General features: G+C 37.2%; 1 long non-coding RNA gene and 1 pseudogene across 1 annotated transcript; one reads left to right on the top strand and one right to left on the bottom strand.

Moving 5' to 3' along the window:
• Window positions 1-1,179: 1,179 nt before the first annotated feature.
• Window positions 1,180-3,777, top strand: LOC136355805 (uncharacterized). The gene is made up of 2 exons (XR_010740249.1): window positions 1,180-2,039; window positions 3,393-3,777. It is a non-coding gene; the product is annotated as an uncharacterized lncRNA (long non-coding RNA).
• LOC112937643 (uncharacterized) lies at window positions 2,415-3,314 on the bottom strand (annotated as a pseudogene).
• Window positions 3,778-16,194: the final 12,417 nt, after the last annotated feature.

The raw sequence follows: 16,194 nt of genomic DNA, 5'->3' as shown, positions 1-16,194 counted from the left end.
GAAGTCATACATCGGAAGGAGCCCACGCTGTTGTTGGGGAGGACGTACGAGAGTGCTGTCCTGGCCGCGTCGTCCTACTCCTCTGTCGGGCTCATACAGCCGCACCAAGCTAGGCCAGCTGGCACCATGAGCTGAAGCGTGAGCCGCAGACTCTCTCATCGGCTCGTCGCTAGCCAGGCTAGGGCAGTTGCTATAGGCTACGGCGGCGATGAGGAGAGAGACAGAGAGAGTCGTGATCGCGTCAGATCGATTCCATACGCGCGTGTGTGGGTCTCTCCGTCTCTGCAGCCGTCATTAGGGAATAGCGCGTCGGGACTAGGGAATAGGGATTATATGGCTTTTTTTCTTTTTTTTATTACTAGAAAACATGCATGTGCTTTGCAACGGGTGAATGCTATTTTAATCGTATTATTGTTAGATATTTTTATCTAAAAAGTACATGGGAATTTTATTTTGAGATATTATTGATATCTAATCCGTATCCTGGTTGGGATGATGGCTATATCCTATATATTGTTTTTCTATGGCTTGTTAAAATTCTGAAGAAATTAGGTATCCGACTCTAATCACAGGGGAGCATGCCAGTTTTTTCTAAAGGATTTTTTTATACGACTCCTTATGTATTTTTAAAAGCGAACGAATTTAGAAACCGACTCAAATATGGATGACGCACCAAAGTATCCGTGGAAACATCTTCAATTTTTATAATAGTAGAGATTAACAAAATTTGTCAAACCACATGAAAATCACGAAATTTATATAATGTATATATATATATATATATATATATATATATATATATATATATATATATATATATATATATATATATATATATATATATATATATATATATATATATATATATATTAGGTTAAGGACTGTATAGTCAACTCAATATGCAAAGCCATAAAAGATTACTCTTTGTACATCAGATCAGTCTCAAAAAGTTGAAACTTCCAAGGTCCTGGATATTAATGTGCGAGTACTAACCTAGGGGTATTTTTAAAAATATTTTGTATTTACTGAAGTATAGGATATATAAAAGATACTATTAGGGTTTAAAATAAAAAAATGCCAGGAGTCAATGCCACCTGCAAGTTCGCATGTGGTCTTTGGGAGCGGTGCGGTGGCCTCCCCGTCCATCTCTATCTTCCAATTCTCATGCTCCACTGTACTGCGCTACTACTCGATCCGGTTTTGCCTGATAGATGGAAGAGGCGACCGGCTTCGCCGGTCTCTGCATGCATAACGGAGGCAGCGGAGGTGGCTGGGAGACGGCGAGCACACGATGATCTGAGCCAGCCGAGGAGGCTGGCGATGAGCAGAGTGGCATCGAGCTGAGCCAGTCCATGTGGATCTGGCGATGGCGTGGACCTGCGGTGGGGGGCACATCAAGCTGCCGCCTCCACCGCTCCTACTTTTCGCTCTGGTGGGGGGGCAAATCTCCCCTCCTCTCTTTCTCTGTTGCGCATTCCTATCAGCTGGCGACACCCTCCCTCTCCCCCTACCAGCGGCGTTACTCCCCCTCCTCCTCCCCACACTGGTGACGCCGCTCCCCTACCCCTCAGCTAGGCGCCCTTTGCCCCGCCAATGGCTCAGGTTACAGGCGGCAGATCTAGCGTCGGCTCGGGGCGCGAGCGGCGGCAGTACCAGTGGCAAAGCTTGGGGTGGTGCTGTTAAGCCACAAGAGGTGGAGATCGGTCGCGTGCTGCGGGCGGCGGATTCGGTGGCGGCTCGGGTCGCAGGCGGCGGATCCGGTGTTAGCTCCGGGCACGGGCGGCGACGGAGATCAAGTCATGGACGGCGGTACCGGCGGCAAACCTCAGGGCGGTGGGTCAAGGCACTGGAGGTGGAGCTCGGTCGCGGGCTGTATGCGGCTGATCTGGCGTCGGCTTGAGCGGAGGTGTTGACCTAGGGTGCAAATCTGGCGGTGTGGATGGCAAGTCCCGTGGCACGGGCGCGCTTCGGCCGGCGGGGCTCCGACGGCGGGTCCTCGTCCACGGTGCCAGCGAGGAAAGCCGCCTCCGTGAAATTAGGTGAGATCTCACCAATTGATCAATCTTGTTCGATTTCTTGTTGTAGCAGTCCCATGAAATCCTTGTATTTATGGGGTTAATTTCACCCGATTTTGAGTCCAAATCAAATCCATATCCAACTTCCTTTCGTGTTGATTTGGTGTTTTTCATCATCTGAATTTGAAATTTAGAGTTCTAATTTGGGAACTTTTGAAACGGGGGTTTCATATTTGGCTTGTGGGTTTGATTGCTTGCAGTCGTGGGCCTTGCGTGGTTTACACGGGATGCGGAAAACGCGCGCTCGATGCCGGGTGATGGAATCGGACAGCGCGAGCGTGTGCGACGCTGGACAAAAAAAATTCTACAGAAGCCTTATATTCGGAATACGAAACCGACTCAACAAAGGTGACGTACGAAAGTTTCTGGTAAAAACATCTTAAAACTTTTATAATAGAAAAAGATTAATAGGGGTTCATCGCCTTTTTTTGGGTGGTCCCGGAACCACCCGGACCACCCTTTGTATCCGCCAGACACCACCTGCACCGACAGCGGCACGTCCTTGCCGTGCGGGAGCTGGATCTTCCGCAACGACGCGCCCATCGTGCCGTAGTCCAGGCTAGCGAGCGCCACGCCGACCTCGCCGACGACAAGCTCCGCGCCTTGGTTGTTGCAGTGGATCTCGGGGAGGCCGGAGAACGGGTTGGCGACGACGCGGCCGGCGAAGGGGAAGAAGTGGCTGAGAAAGTCCGGCAAGCCGGAGACGAAGGCGGCGACGACGCGACGTCGTCGAAGTCGAAGCCGCCGGCGATCGAGCTGGGCTTGGGGTAGACGCAGAGCATGGAGACCTGCATGGATTGCGGGAGGAGGTCAAGGTTGGAGACGGCGAGGACGCGCGGCACGAGGGATTCGTCGGAGGCCTGAACGAGTCGCCGGCTCACAACCCGGACGTGCAGGTCGCCGGCGGCATTGACGACGCTGGCCATTAATTCTTCTTGCTTTGTATTCCTACTTGTTTACTACTCCAGTTGTTACTGCTCTGCTACTCGGGCAGTGCTTTCAGCAGGTGGAGTGATGGTGGCTAGCTGAATTGTAATCGACTGATGGCTTTAAAATGTTTGTTTGTGAAACTTAAAATTCTAAAAAACAGCTGGTTCTGGCTTTTAGTTAGATTTTAGGTGAAAATTCTAAATTGTTTGAGGAGTTTTTGATAGCCGGAGACTCTTAAAGAAGTGAAGCTCATTGTTTCGAAAAGAGACGTATATCAATTTGGGTTTAGGGTGCTACTAGTAGTACTAGTTTATTTTTATGGCATTAACTATATATCATTTTAGATGTGGTGTTTAATAACTTACCATATGTGTATAACATTTGTAGGTTTACAGGGAGAATGCTCCGCGCGGGCGCCCGACGGCAGTTGGAAAAATCGGACGCCTCGGGCCCCCGCGCCTCTGCCGCTCCTATTTTAACTAGTTTTAAAACAATTTTTCTCTTAAACTAATTATCCAATCTACGATCCGATCACACCGTTGTATTCGTTGCAATTAAATCTTTACAACAAGACCACACATGATTATATTTTGATAAAAAATATTTTAGCTTTTCTATTGATATTTTTTTTAATATTGCATATGATCTCTTTTGATATTTCAACCAGTAGTTTTACGATGTTTCAGCTAGTGTACCTGCGATGTTTCACTATGTACGGATCAAATGTTGCAGTGGATTTTGATATTATGGAACGCGCCGTTGCAAACCCCTATTAAGGGAATTTGGTTTATTTTTTGTTCCATCAAAAATGTTTCACCTAGTGTACTCACAATGTTTCACTATGTATAGATCTAATGTTGCAGTGAACTGAAATAGTCCATTGCAACAAAAAACCCACATATTTTGGAAACCCCCTATTATTGTTCCACCAAAATATTTATCACCTAGTATACTTATAATATTTCACTATGTATGGATCAAATGTTGTAGTGAACTGAAACATTCTTTCGCTATTTGCTCAAACATTATTTTTATATAAGGTGAAACAACACCCGATTTAAACGAGTGAAAAATTTTCGATCTATGTAGTGAAACAATTCCGATATACTTGGTGGAACATCATGCAACATTTAAAAATAATTCAATAATAAGCTAAAAAAATTTTTCATCGAAATATATCCATGTGTGGTCTTGTTTTGAAGATTTAATTGCAACGAATTTAATGGTGCAATAGAATCATGATTTGGATAAGTAATTTAAGATTAAAATCAGTTTAAAGTAGTTTTTGCACGTAAATCGGGCGCTAACGTCAGCGCCCGATTTCCCCCAAACATCGGACGTCCAAGCCGGAGTTGCCTCCGGTTTATAGGTGTTAAATTAGTAAACACTAATGTCAAAAATGCTTCTCTTCGAACGTCCGATCAGATGAAAAACGTCGGACGCCTACGGTCAGCTCAGTCCTTACTTGCTAATTTCTCCTTTCTCTCTATTGATGTCAGGAAAATACTGCAAATCAGTAGCCTGGTGGATTGGACAAACCCTTGTCGTACTGTAACATACATGCACATGTCTAACTATTTCTTTTCATTCTTTTCTCCTCTATTTAAATATTTTTTTTTCTCCTAAATTACTTTACGAACCAATCAGACCGTTGTATTCGCTGCAATTAAATCTTTACAACAAGATATCACATGATTATATTATGTCAAAAGAAAAACATATGTTTCAAACTGTTAAAACAAAATGTTTCATACATGATAGTGATATGTTTCAATATGTGCCTAAAGTGTGTTTCACAAAATTCCTGAAACTACCCACTACTACTCTCTCTCCACCTCATGCATGCATACATGCATGTATTTTCGCAAAGCTTCAAAATGATTTTTCTCTTAAATTACCTATTCAATCTATGATGCGATCACGCCATTGTATTCGTTGTAATTAAATCTTTACAACAAGATATCGCTTGATTATATTTTGATAAAAGAAAAACATGTGTTTCAATCCGTTAATACTTGTTGTTTCACGTGTGACAGCGACATGTTTCAACGTGTATCTCCACCATGTTTTATAAAATATTTAAATGTTCTAGTTGCTGATTTTTTTTGTTTCACCATATATATAACATAATGTTTCACTTGTTGGTCAACTGCAACATTTAACCGTTCGATTTTTTTTAATTTAAAAAATGTTTCACCTAATGTACTCATGATGTTTCACTATGTATGGATCAAATGTTGCAGTGAATTGAAACATACTTTCGCTATTCGCTGAAACACTATTTTCATATAAGGTGAAACAGCATCCGATAAAACATTTTCGATCTACTCAATGAAACTATTCCGATATATTTGGCGCAACAGCATGCAACATTTTAAAATAATTCAATAATAAGCTATTTTTTTTTCATTGGATTATATTCATGTGTGGTCTTGTTTTAAACATTTAATTGCAACGGATTTAATAGTGCAATCGGATCATGATTTAGATAAATATTTTAAGGGAAAAAATTGTTTAAAATTCGTTTGATCCATGCATGATGGATGGCTGACGCACGTGTGCATGGATCGGACGGTCGCGCAAGGCGTCCGATTTTTCGTCTCGCGCCGTACGTCCGACGCGTAGCGCTCTCCCGCTAATGGTTAAATATTTTTCAAGATGGAATAGTAGTTTTTTCCTTTTTTTTATACTAGTACTAGTTGGGAATGTTCGCTAGAACGGATGCACGATACACGTGGCATGTATAGGCTGATTCGGTGGAAAGAGCATAAATTAAAGAGAGAATGATCGAGAAGAGAATCTGAACAGATGGTTCGTATTTTTGGGTGTGTTTAGTTCACGTTAAAATTGAAAGTTTGGTTAAAATTGGAATGATGTGACGAAAAAATTAGAAGTTTATGTGTGTAGGAAAGTTTTGATGTGATAGAAAAGTTGAGAGTTTGAAGAAAAAGTTTAAAACTAAACTTGGCCGTACATGCCAATAAGAGACGTTAGCTAGTTGCTAAGCTGCCTATACACACTCTCCTAGACAATGAAGTAATTATCTATGTTCTCAATTTTATTTGCTTATCTCTGTCCAATGATATTTGTTCTTTGGATAGGGCCAGCACATTGCGTTGATTTGCAGGAGAATACTACCAATCGGACGTCTGATATCTCAAAAAACATCGGTCGGTTAAAATGTTGCAGCTGATCAACAAGTGAAACATTAATTTATATATGGTGAAACAAAAAGACAGCAACGGAAACATTTAAAAATTTTATGAAACACAGCGACGATACACGTTGAAACATGTTGCTATCACTTATGAAACAACGAGAGTTAATAGATTGAAACATATATTTTTCTTTCATCAAAATATAATCGTGTGATATCTTGTTGTAAAGATTTAATTACAATGAATACAACAGTGTGATCGAATCATAGATTGGATAAGTAGTTTAGAAGAAAAATCATTTTAAAGACCGCTAAAATGTATGCATGCAAGCATTGATAGAGGATAGTGGCAATTATTTTTGAGAATTTTGTGAAACACATTAAAAACAGGCGCTGAAACATATGGATATAACGTATGAAACATGAAGTATTAATAGTTTGAAACTTATATTTTTCTTTAATTGGAATATAATCATGTGATATCTTTGTTATAATGATTTAGTTCCAACAAATACAATGGTGTAACCGGATTTTAGATTGGATAAGTAGTTTAGGAGAAAAAAACATTTGAATTTTGAAGTCTTAACTCGATACATCCCTCTCATTTTGATTGACCCTTCCATGGGTCCCACACCCCATGCACACTTGAAAGCACAGGCTTGCATGAAGCGTGTTCGATTTTTCTCTTTTGCCCGGACAGCAGATGGGAAGCAATTTCCTGATTTGCATCGTTACCTATGATTTACATTGTTTATTATGCTGCAGCCTGGCGCTAGAATAAGCGCCCGCTACCCCCTCTCTCCAATTTTCTTGCTCCCCTCCACATGTGTATTTGGATGATGTATTTGGCGCTAGAATGAGACTTTGCTATATTGTACTTGCTCTAAACAAAGAAATCAACAAAGAAATCGTTGAGTCAATGCTATGCTCTGGTCCCATATTCAAAATATAAAGACAAACACTGTGGCTCTACAGTGTTTTCATAGTCCCGATGGTTATATATTTTAACAAAACTTTCAACTAGCCTAATTATGTTATTTCCTTACTCATCCAAATCGTATGCATTATGATGCAGCATTACCTCGGAATACCCTTCTTAGTTAATTGTCGATGAGAAATACAAGAAAAGTATATGATGGAAGGAGGACGACTCCATTTTTAAAGTAGAGTGAAGTGCACAAACGGTTATTAAACTTATACAACTTATACAGATGTGTCATCTAGATTCTTAAACTCTCAAAATACATTTTTGGGTCCCTAAACCTGTCATGTGTGTCATATAGATCCAAACGGGCTCTAACCCGCTCCGTGAGATGATATGGCATCAACATGTCAGTCAAGTAGGGAAAAAAATTAAAAAAGAGAGAAGAAAAGTATGTTTTTAATTTTGAAAAAATAAATGAAAAAAGAGAGAAGAAAAAATATGTTCTTAATTTTTTTCTATATGTGGCTGAACTGGGTTCTACTGACACGTATGTGTCACCATGGTATGCCACGTCACCACATGGAGTGAGTTGGAACCTGTTTGGACCTATATGACACCCGAGACAAGTTGAGGGACCCAAAATTTCATTTTTAGAATTTAGGGACCTAATTGACACACCCGCACAAATTTAGGGACCGCCCATGCATTTTACTCTTTAAAGTATTAGAGATAATAAATAATTAGTTTCTACCATAAAAGTTTATCCGTTCCTCTAGGGACATCGCCTCTTTTTTTAATGTCGTTAAAAAAATCATATTTTGTTAAAAAATTTAACGATAGATTAATATGTAATACATCACTCTTCAATCATGTAAATATTCAAATTCAAGTTGAAAAAAAAGTTGAAAAAAAGTTACATGTTGAATTTAAACTTGCATATAATTTGTAAAGTGATATAGCACCTTACGATCTATCTTATCATTTATAAGAATATTTGATGATTTTTTTGGATGAAATGCATAAAATATTTATGGGATGAAAAATCCACCTCCTATTAGGCCCAGCTTAGTTTAAAAAAAAAATTTGGCCTTGCGTATCACATCAGATATACGGACACACATTTGAAATATTAAACGCAGTTTAATAACAAAACAAATTACATATTCTGTCTGTAAACTGCGAGACGAATTTATTAAGCCTAATTGATCCGTCATTAGCAAATGTTTACTGTAGCACCACATTGTTAAATCATGGTGCAATTAGACTTAAAAGATTTGTCTCGCAATTTACACGTAATCTGTGTAATTGGTTTTTTTCCACATTTAATACTCCATGCATATATCCAAATATTCGATGTGACAATGTTAAAAATTTTTGTGTGAAAAGTTGGTGCGACCTCCTTCGTATTTAGTGTTTTCATCGTCAACACGCCGGATCTCGATGATGACAGCGATCGATGCAACGAAGCTTCGGATTGGGTAAACCTCAAACGGTATATATACATATATATATACATACATATACATATATATATATATATATATACATATATATATATATATATATAGGACACTCATATGGGGCACCATGGTGCCCGGGCACCATGGTATCAAATACACAAAATCACTCAAATTTTTCAAAATTTTCAAATTGTGAGTATATACCTAGTTATAATAACTCGATTCATACCTATACCTATCAACAAAACAACTCAAATTTAACTTTATTTCACAATCCATGATTACATACCTAACTAATTATATGTATGGATGCTATATACCTAGAATCAAAATCTAACAAAAACAAGTTCAAATTCAGTTCAAACTTGCTTTGAACTAGTTAGTAAAGTAGCTAATGTTAATACCTAAGTAATTGAAAAAGTTTCATACTCATTTGAATTAGGTATATACTCAATTTCAACAATGGTGCCCGGGCACCATGGAGCACCAAACAAATTTACTATATATATGTATATATACATATATATATATATACATATATATATATATACATATATATATATATATATGTATGTATACATATATATATATATATACATATATATATATATACATATATATATATATATACATATATATATATACATATATACATATACATACATATATATATATATATACATACATATATAAATATGATCGAGTCCAACCAGTAGCAAGAGTAATAGAATTTGCAGAAAAATTTCCAGATGAGATAAAAGATAAAACACAGTTGCAAAGATTTCTAGGGTGTTTAAACTATGTCTCCGATTTTTAGAAAGATCTTGCAAAAGACAGAAAGATTTTAACCGAGAGGTTAAAGAAAAAGCCTCCAGCTTGGACAGCTAAACATACTCAAGCTGTTAAGAAGATCAAAGGTAAGGTCAAAACCTTGCCCTGTCTTTATATCCTAGATCAAGATGCCTTCAAAATTATCGAATCAGATGCCTCAAATCATGGTTATGGAGGAATTCTTAAACAAAAAAAGGATTCCAGAGAGCAGTTGGTCAGGTTCACCTCTGGGACCTGGAATAAGGCTCAAAAAAATATTATTCAACCATCAAAAAAGAAACATTGGCCATAGTAAAGGTCATATCAAAATTCCAAGGAGAATTATTGAATCAAAGATTCTTGCCGTGTATAGATTGTAAGGCAGCAAAAGATGTCCTCCAAAAGGATGTGGAGAACTTAGTCTCCAAACAAAATTTTGCCAGATGGCAAGCAATATTATCATGCTTTGACTTTGAAATAGAACATATCAAGGGAGAATTAAACTCCCTACCAGATTTCTTATCTCATGAATTTTACAGGGCTATGGCACCTAAAAGGGACTTATCAGCCCAAGGGAGAACTACAGAAAGTTCACCAAATAAGCATAAATATAATGAACTAGGAAATATTATTCCTAGAACCCCTACAGTTCAAGAAAAGTATGGGAATAATTCATCTTATATCCTCAATATAGAGGAAGTAATTCTGCCATTAGAATTTGGAGACTCTGATCTCAATATTATCAAGATTATGGGAAAGTATTTCCCACAACACCAATATTTTATCCCTAAATATCCAGGGAAAGATCAAAATTATTATGAGACCATATTATGCGAGACAAGAAGTGCACAGATATTCCATACAAGGAATAGTGATGAATTGGGATTCACAAAATTATTGACCCAAAAAATTATAAGTATCGATGATTGGGATAAATCATCAAATCCATATGTTGCCAGGACTATATATTCTACATCCTGTGCAAATAAAAGATATAACTATTGGGATTATCAGAAGGCCTGGGAAAGAGTACTCCTTGTACAAAATTCCCAGATGAAGCATTCATGGTTTATTCGCTTCAAAGAAGGATGTGAGGAGATACCACTGTGGTTTTTCAGTAATTGGTGGCTGAAAGTAGGGGCCATTCCTGAAATCCTACCACAAGAAATCATCAAAGTTATTACACAAGAATCAAAAAAGGATCTCAAGGAATATCCTTTTATCCTTATGCAATTTTGTGCCGAAACAGGGATGCCTTGGATACTAAAATGGGACCTCAATATTCAAAGAATGGAGTTCCCAGCAACCTTAAAGCGAAACTATTATGCAAGATGGTGGGATAAGTTTGCAATCACACCAGTAATTGAAGGAAGAAAGTTTTGAGCCAAAAACAAGAAATCTCATGTGGCTCAATTAAAAGAAGATATAACAAGAGAATTATTAAAGGCAAGATCCGAGTTGACAAAGGGAGAATTGCAACTTCAAGTATATGAAACTATGTTTAAAAGATTGGAAGAATCCCCAAAATCTAGTTCTACATGCAGAAGTCTAGACGAAGATATGGTACAATGCAGCCAAATTAAGCCATCTTCGCCAATACCTCCTTATTACTCAATTAAGCAAGATAATGATTCAGATGAAGGAATATTAGATTTCAATCCAACACACATTTAGTCGAGATATGACGACAGATCTTGTCACCAAGATAATGAATAAAGATCTTGTCATTCCAGACAAAGATCACTATTCAAGATAAGGAATCTACACTATTCCAGATAAGATAAGTCCATGGTCAAAAGGCGATATTATGACATCTTTATTGAAGGTCAAAAGCGTCATCACCAAAGATTCTCTCCATGAAGTCTAAAGCGATATCATGAACTCTATATGCAATCTTGGATGTGAGATTAGTATGTGACAATTGGATGGCAATCCAGGTTGTTAATTTTTTTTATATTATTATGCAAACATAAATGCAGTACAAGAAATAAAGACAAGCTATAAATACAAATTATGTACAAGATATAAAATTAGATATTGAGAACATAGTAGGTTTATATAGAACAGTCCAGGTGTTCATTCATATACCTTGATAGGTTGAAGGTAGATCCTTCTGAAGATTACACCAAGGACTTGGTACAACACGTTCGTAATTATACAGGTACAGGACTCTCACAAGGACTCTTACATAGACTCTCACACTTAGACTCTCATGAGTCTTTTATTTAGGTTATACTATAGTACTAACACTTAGATGGAGTGGAGTGGAGTGTGATGGCTGGTGGAGAGGTGAGAGGAATGGTTGAGTGAGATGTGTTGTGTGTGAAATGCGATGCCTGTGAAATGTGATGGTGAGCCCCTTATATAGCGCTCGGTAGAGTATCTTCATGATATCTCTTCTTGACCTCAAAGAGTTTATGATACCCCTTTAGACTTCATGGAGAGAATCTTTGGTGATGACGCTTTAGACCTTTAATAAAGATGTCATAATATCGCCTTTTGACTATGGACTTATCTTATCTTGAATAGTGTAGATTCCTTATCTTGAATAGTGATCTTTGTCGGGGATGACAAGATCTTTATTCATTATCTTCGTTGATTATCGTGGGTGCTGATTGCACCGTGTCGATCTCTGACGGCTCTGTTTTTTTCTGAAACCACTGAGCCAGGCTTCTGTAGTAACTTTTCTTGGAGCATTCATTTCCAAAATCCGGTTTAATTATGCGCCCTGCTCCCTTGAAGTATTCATAACTTTGGTTGTAATATTTGCTGATAAAAATCCTTGTGATCTTGTTTTGGAAAACTAGCTGATATTCATAATCTGTGGTGATAGCTTCTTCAATTTCTGCAGCTTCAGAAAATAATCTCCAATTTTCATGATTAGCAATTGTTGTATATATTTCTTCCTCTTCATCCGATAGTTTGCTAGGACTGTCTTCTTGAAAATTAAATTGTCCATTCATGATATATATATATATATATATATATATATATATATATATATATATATATATATATATATATATATATATATATATATATAATGAATTGTTGGATGAACAGGTGGTGTGAATTTTGGTGGTATGGAGGAGAAGATAATCCTGTATCTTCCATGTCCAAGTCTCCTGCAGACATCTTTCACAGCGCTTCCTAAATCAGATTGAAGGATCTGATCGAGGGTTGCATAGATGGAATTCACAAGACCATGATCTATAATGGTTTGGAGAGATATTTCTTCATGGTTGTATGTGGGTAGGTTCCGGAATCTTTGGAGATTTATCTCAGCTTTGAGAACCAGGAATCTATAGGATGGGTCAGAGATTGCCTGATCATCTAGCCTTAAGAGAGGGAGCATATATATGATTACTCGTATGGCTGGGTTTCTTTCTCTTCCTTCTAAGAGATCAAAGAAATAATCTTGGAGTCCAAGGAATATTTTCATTTGTCTCTCCTTAAACTTTTGCCAAACAAGATCGAGGATGTCTTGCCCAAAGCAAGATAAAGTTTGCTCCGTCTTGAAGCTTAATCTAGGTTGGAGATTTTCGTATGTGGTACTCATGGGATTTTGGCTTTTAAGTTTCTTTTGGCAAGAATCTTTGTAGGCACAAGATCTACATGGAGCTTTTGGCTGGGTCCAGAGTATATATTGTGGAAGGAATGAATTGGGATGATTATGCAGTATGTATGGTGTTTGGGGAATGGTATCATGCTTTTTTGTGGATGATGATGGTTTATTATGTGGAAAAGATTGCAATAGGTTATTGATATTTATGTGGAAAGCAACCATGCTCGAAGCAGGATCTGTTGAGATCAAAATCTTATCTGAGAATACCTTGGTATTCTTATTTGTTGCCATAGATTGTTCAACTTCCATGGGAAGTTTATCTTGGCCATCACGGGATTTCTTCTCGCGATAATCTAGTAACCTCTCCTCATGATGAGGGATATCTTGTAGTTTAGCCCTTTTTTCTGTTATCTTTTGATCTGAGGGCACGAAATTTTTGAAATAATATGCCAGGCCATTTAAGGCATGAGCTTTTTATTTTTTGTTTTTTGCCTTCCACAAGAGGTTTAATAACTCTTGTTGTAGCTCTGTTACTCTGAAATTGTGATTAAATCGTTCTCCATGGCCTCTCGGCAGTTGGGGCAGTCTCCATGAACTCATATTCGTGAACCATTCAGACTTCTGTGAAGCCATTTCCCTGCATATATATTCAAAATTTTTAGTAGCTTTTAATAAATATCTATCTTCCCATGATGTCTTACCTGGCAAGTCCATAGATTTTGGGAAAGAATTGTCATGTAAATATATTGAATTCACAACTTGTTCTCTTTTGGTCTGAACAAGCTGGTCAAGAATCTCATCTGTGTTAGACGAAAATCTTAGGCTCACCTGTTTGCCCATTATCTCAAATTGAATATCTTCGTTTGTGACAAGGAAGGGACGAATGAGTGATAAAAACGGTGTTCCTAAAATAACATCTTGCTTAAGATTTTTAACGAGTAGAAAAGATGTTTTAATGCAAAGTTCAGATATGCAAATATAGATTTCAGGGATTTGATATTCTACTGTTAAAAGTCCTCCATCTGCCCCACGAATTCTGTGGGTGGCTTTACAGAAATATTTATGAGGGATAATACCTTCTCGAATGCAATTGACATCATCACCAGAATCAATTAAAGTGATATGCTGAAAATAGGATCCGTCTATAAAACGATACATAACTTCTGCGTACCATTTTTGCTTCGTATATTTTTGAATGGTTCCAACAACCTGATCATCTTCTTGAATTGGTTCGTCCTTTTCTTCCATATGGAATCCTTCTTTTAATTCTAACATGTATAGACGCTTTCTTATTTCTTCTAAATCTTGTTTCATAATTTTTTGGTCTTAGAATAGGCTGATCAAATCTGATTTCTCATTCTTCTTTTTCTGTTCATCTAATCTTTTGAACACTTCATCAATAGGGAGGAATTTGCTCTTTTGAATATCCTTTTTTAGTTTATCCTTATCAGTCTTGACTCTTGAAAGGAATTTTTTGGGAACTCTTCTTTTTTCTTCTGGATCTTGAATGGTTTCAAAAGTATCGAGAACAAATTCTTCTAAACTGGTTAAAACGAGTATATTTTCATCAGACTCTTCTTCTGAATTATCTGGCTCATAACAAGAGCAACCACTGTCTTGGCAACAATTAATCTCTGCATTTTTTTCTTCATCTGAACTTGAGTCATTGTCTATATTATTTAGTATTGCTTCAAGTTTTTCTTTAACATCTTCTGATTCTGAATCTAACAAGGCTTGGATCTCTTTTTTAACTTTGGATTTGAAACATCTATTAGCTATGTGTCCTTTCAAGCCACATTTGTAACAAATGGTTTCTTTGCTTTCAGTGTCTTGTGTTCTTATGTTCATATTGTAAATTCTTTTTGGTTTTCTTTTGGTAGCTTGAAAGCTCATCTTGCTTTTATCATTTGGTTTTGTCATAGGTTTGGAATGGGTTTTTCTTTTTCTATAGACATAAGGATCTTGAAAACCAAACTGATAGCAAAAATCTCCCATTTCTCTTTTACCAAGAATCCTTTGTTTTTTGAGTTAATCTTTGATTTTTAGGTCATTGCAAAGCTCAGCCCCTACAAATTGTATCTTTTGTGTGATTTTTCCAATATCTAGATAGTGATAATTTATACTCCCTCCCCCTTCTTTTCTTAGGGAATTTCTAACCTTTTCAGCAAATAAAGGAGGTAAACCAGAAATATATTTTTCTTTCCAAAAGTCTTGATTAGGTTCTGGTAGGGTATATAGTTTTGACAAGAAAGTATCTTTATACCATCTAAAATCTGACATTGTTTTACATTTTAAATTTATCAATTGCTCTCTATTTTTTTTCATAGATATCATGATAGTTTCCGGCAAAGTGATAAATTATGTTATAGATTAAAGTGGCTAAGGCATCAGAAATGTTACCGGTTGGATTCCCATTACCATCTCTATCGGGCAATGGCCTTCCTTGATCATCCCTTTTAACTGCGCAAAGAATCTCCTGTCTTTGAGTTTCATTTAAATAATTATTCCACCATCCTTTTAATTGACCAGAAAACCCAATGACAATCATATTGGCAGCTTCTCTTTCTTTGTTTCCATTAGCTATGCAGGCATTAGCATACATAATCATTTGATGACATAAAGTAAAGATTTGATATTCAGTAAAGCCATCTAAGTTCCATTCTACAATTTCTTTGCCATTGTAGTAAGTCATATTTTGAATCTGAGGCATTTCCTCAAACTGTAGGTCTGCATAAGTTGGTCGAGGGTAATAATTCCTAGTTGTGGAAGTAAGTGTAGAAGGTTTAAAAATCTTGTTGACCATATCATATTTTTCATTATCAGAAATCTCATTGATATTTTTATTTACTTTTAAATTATTTAGTTTTAAGGCTAGCTCACTGACTAGTTCTTCAGAAATTGCGGGTCCAAAAGCCTTTTGTTTTCCAAGTTTGATGTTAGGATCAATTGTTGGGACAAACATAGGACTAACAGACTGAGAACTAGAAGACTGAGAATTAGAGGGAATATTTATCTTTACCTCAGGTCTTCTTGTTTTGTAGCCTTCCATAAGGATTGTCTCTATTCGATCTGTTTGTTGACCAAGAGAACGTAGAGATATATTTGCATAATTTTGTTGTTCTACCAAATGTCCTATGTGTTCAACCTTTGCTGTTTCTCCATATGTATTTTTAGAAATACTTTTTAGTGGACAAGCTTTTCCTCTATTATGAGATAATTGAATGGATTCAAATGGAGGATGAACAGAGTCTACCTTGTTTCCACTGGTTGTC

This window comes from Oryza sativa, chromosome 1, assembly GCF_034140825.1.
Source record: "Oryza sativa Japonica Group chromosome 1, ASM3414082v1".
Classification (NCBI taxonomy): Eukaryota; Viridiplantae; Streptophyta; class Magnoliopsida; order Poales; family Poaceae; genus Oryza; species Oryza sativa.
This window is presented reverse-complemented; position numbering and strand designations above follow the sequence as displayed.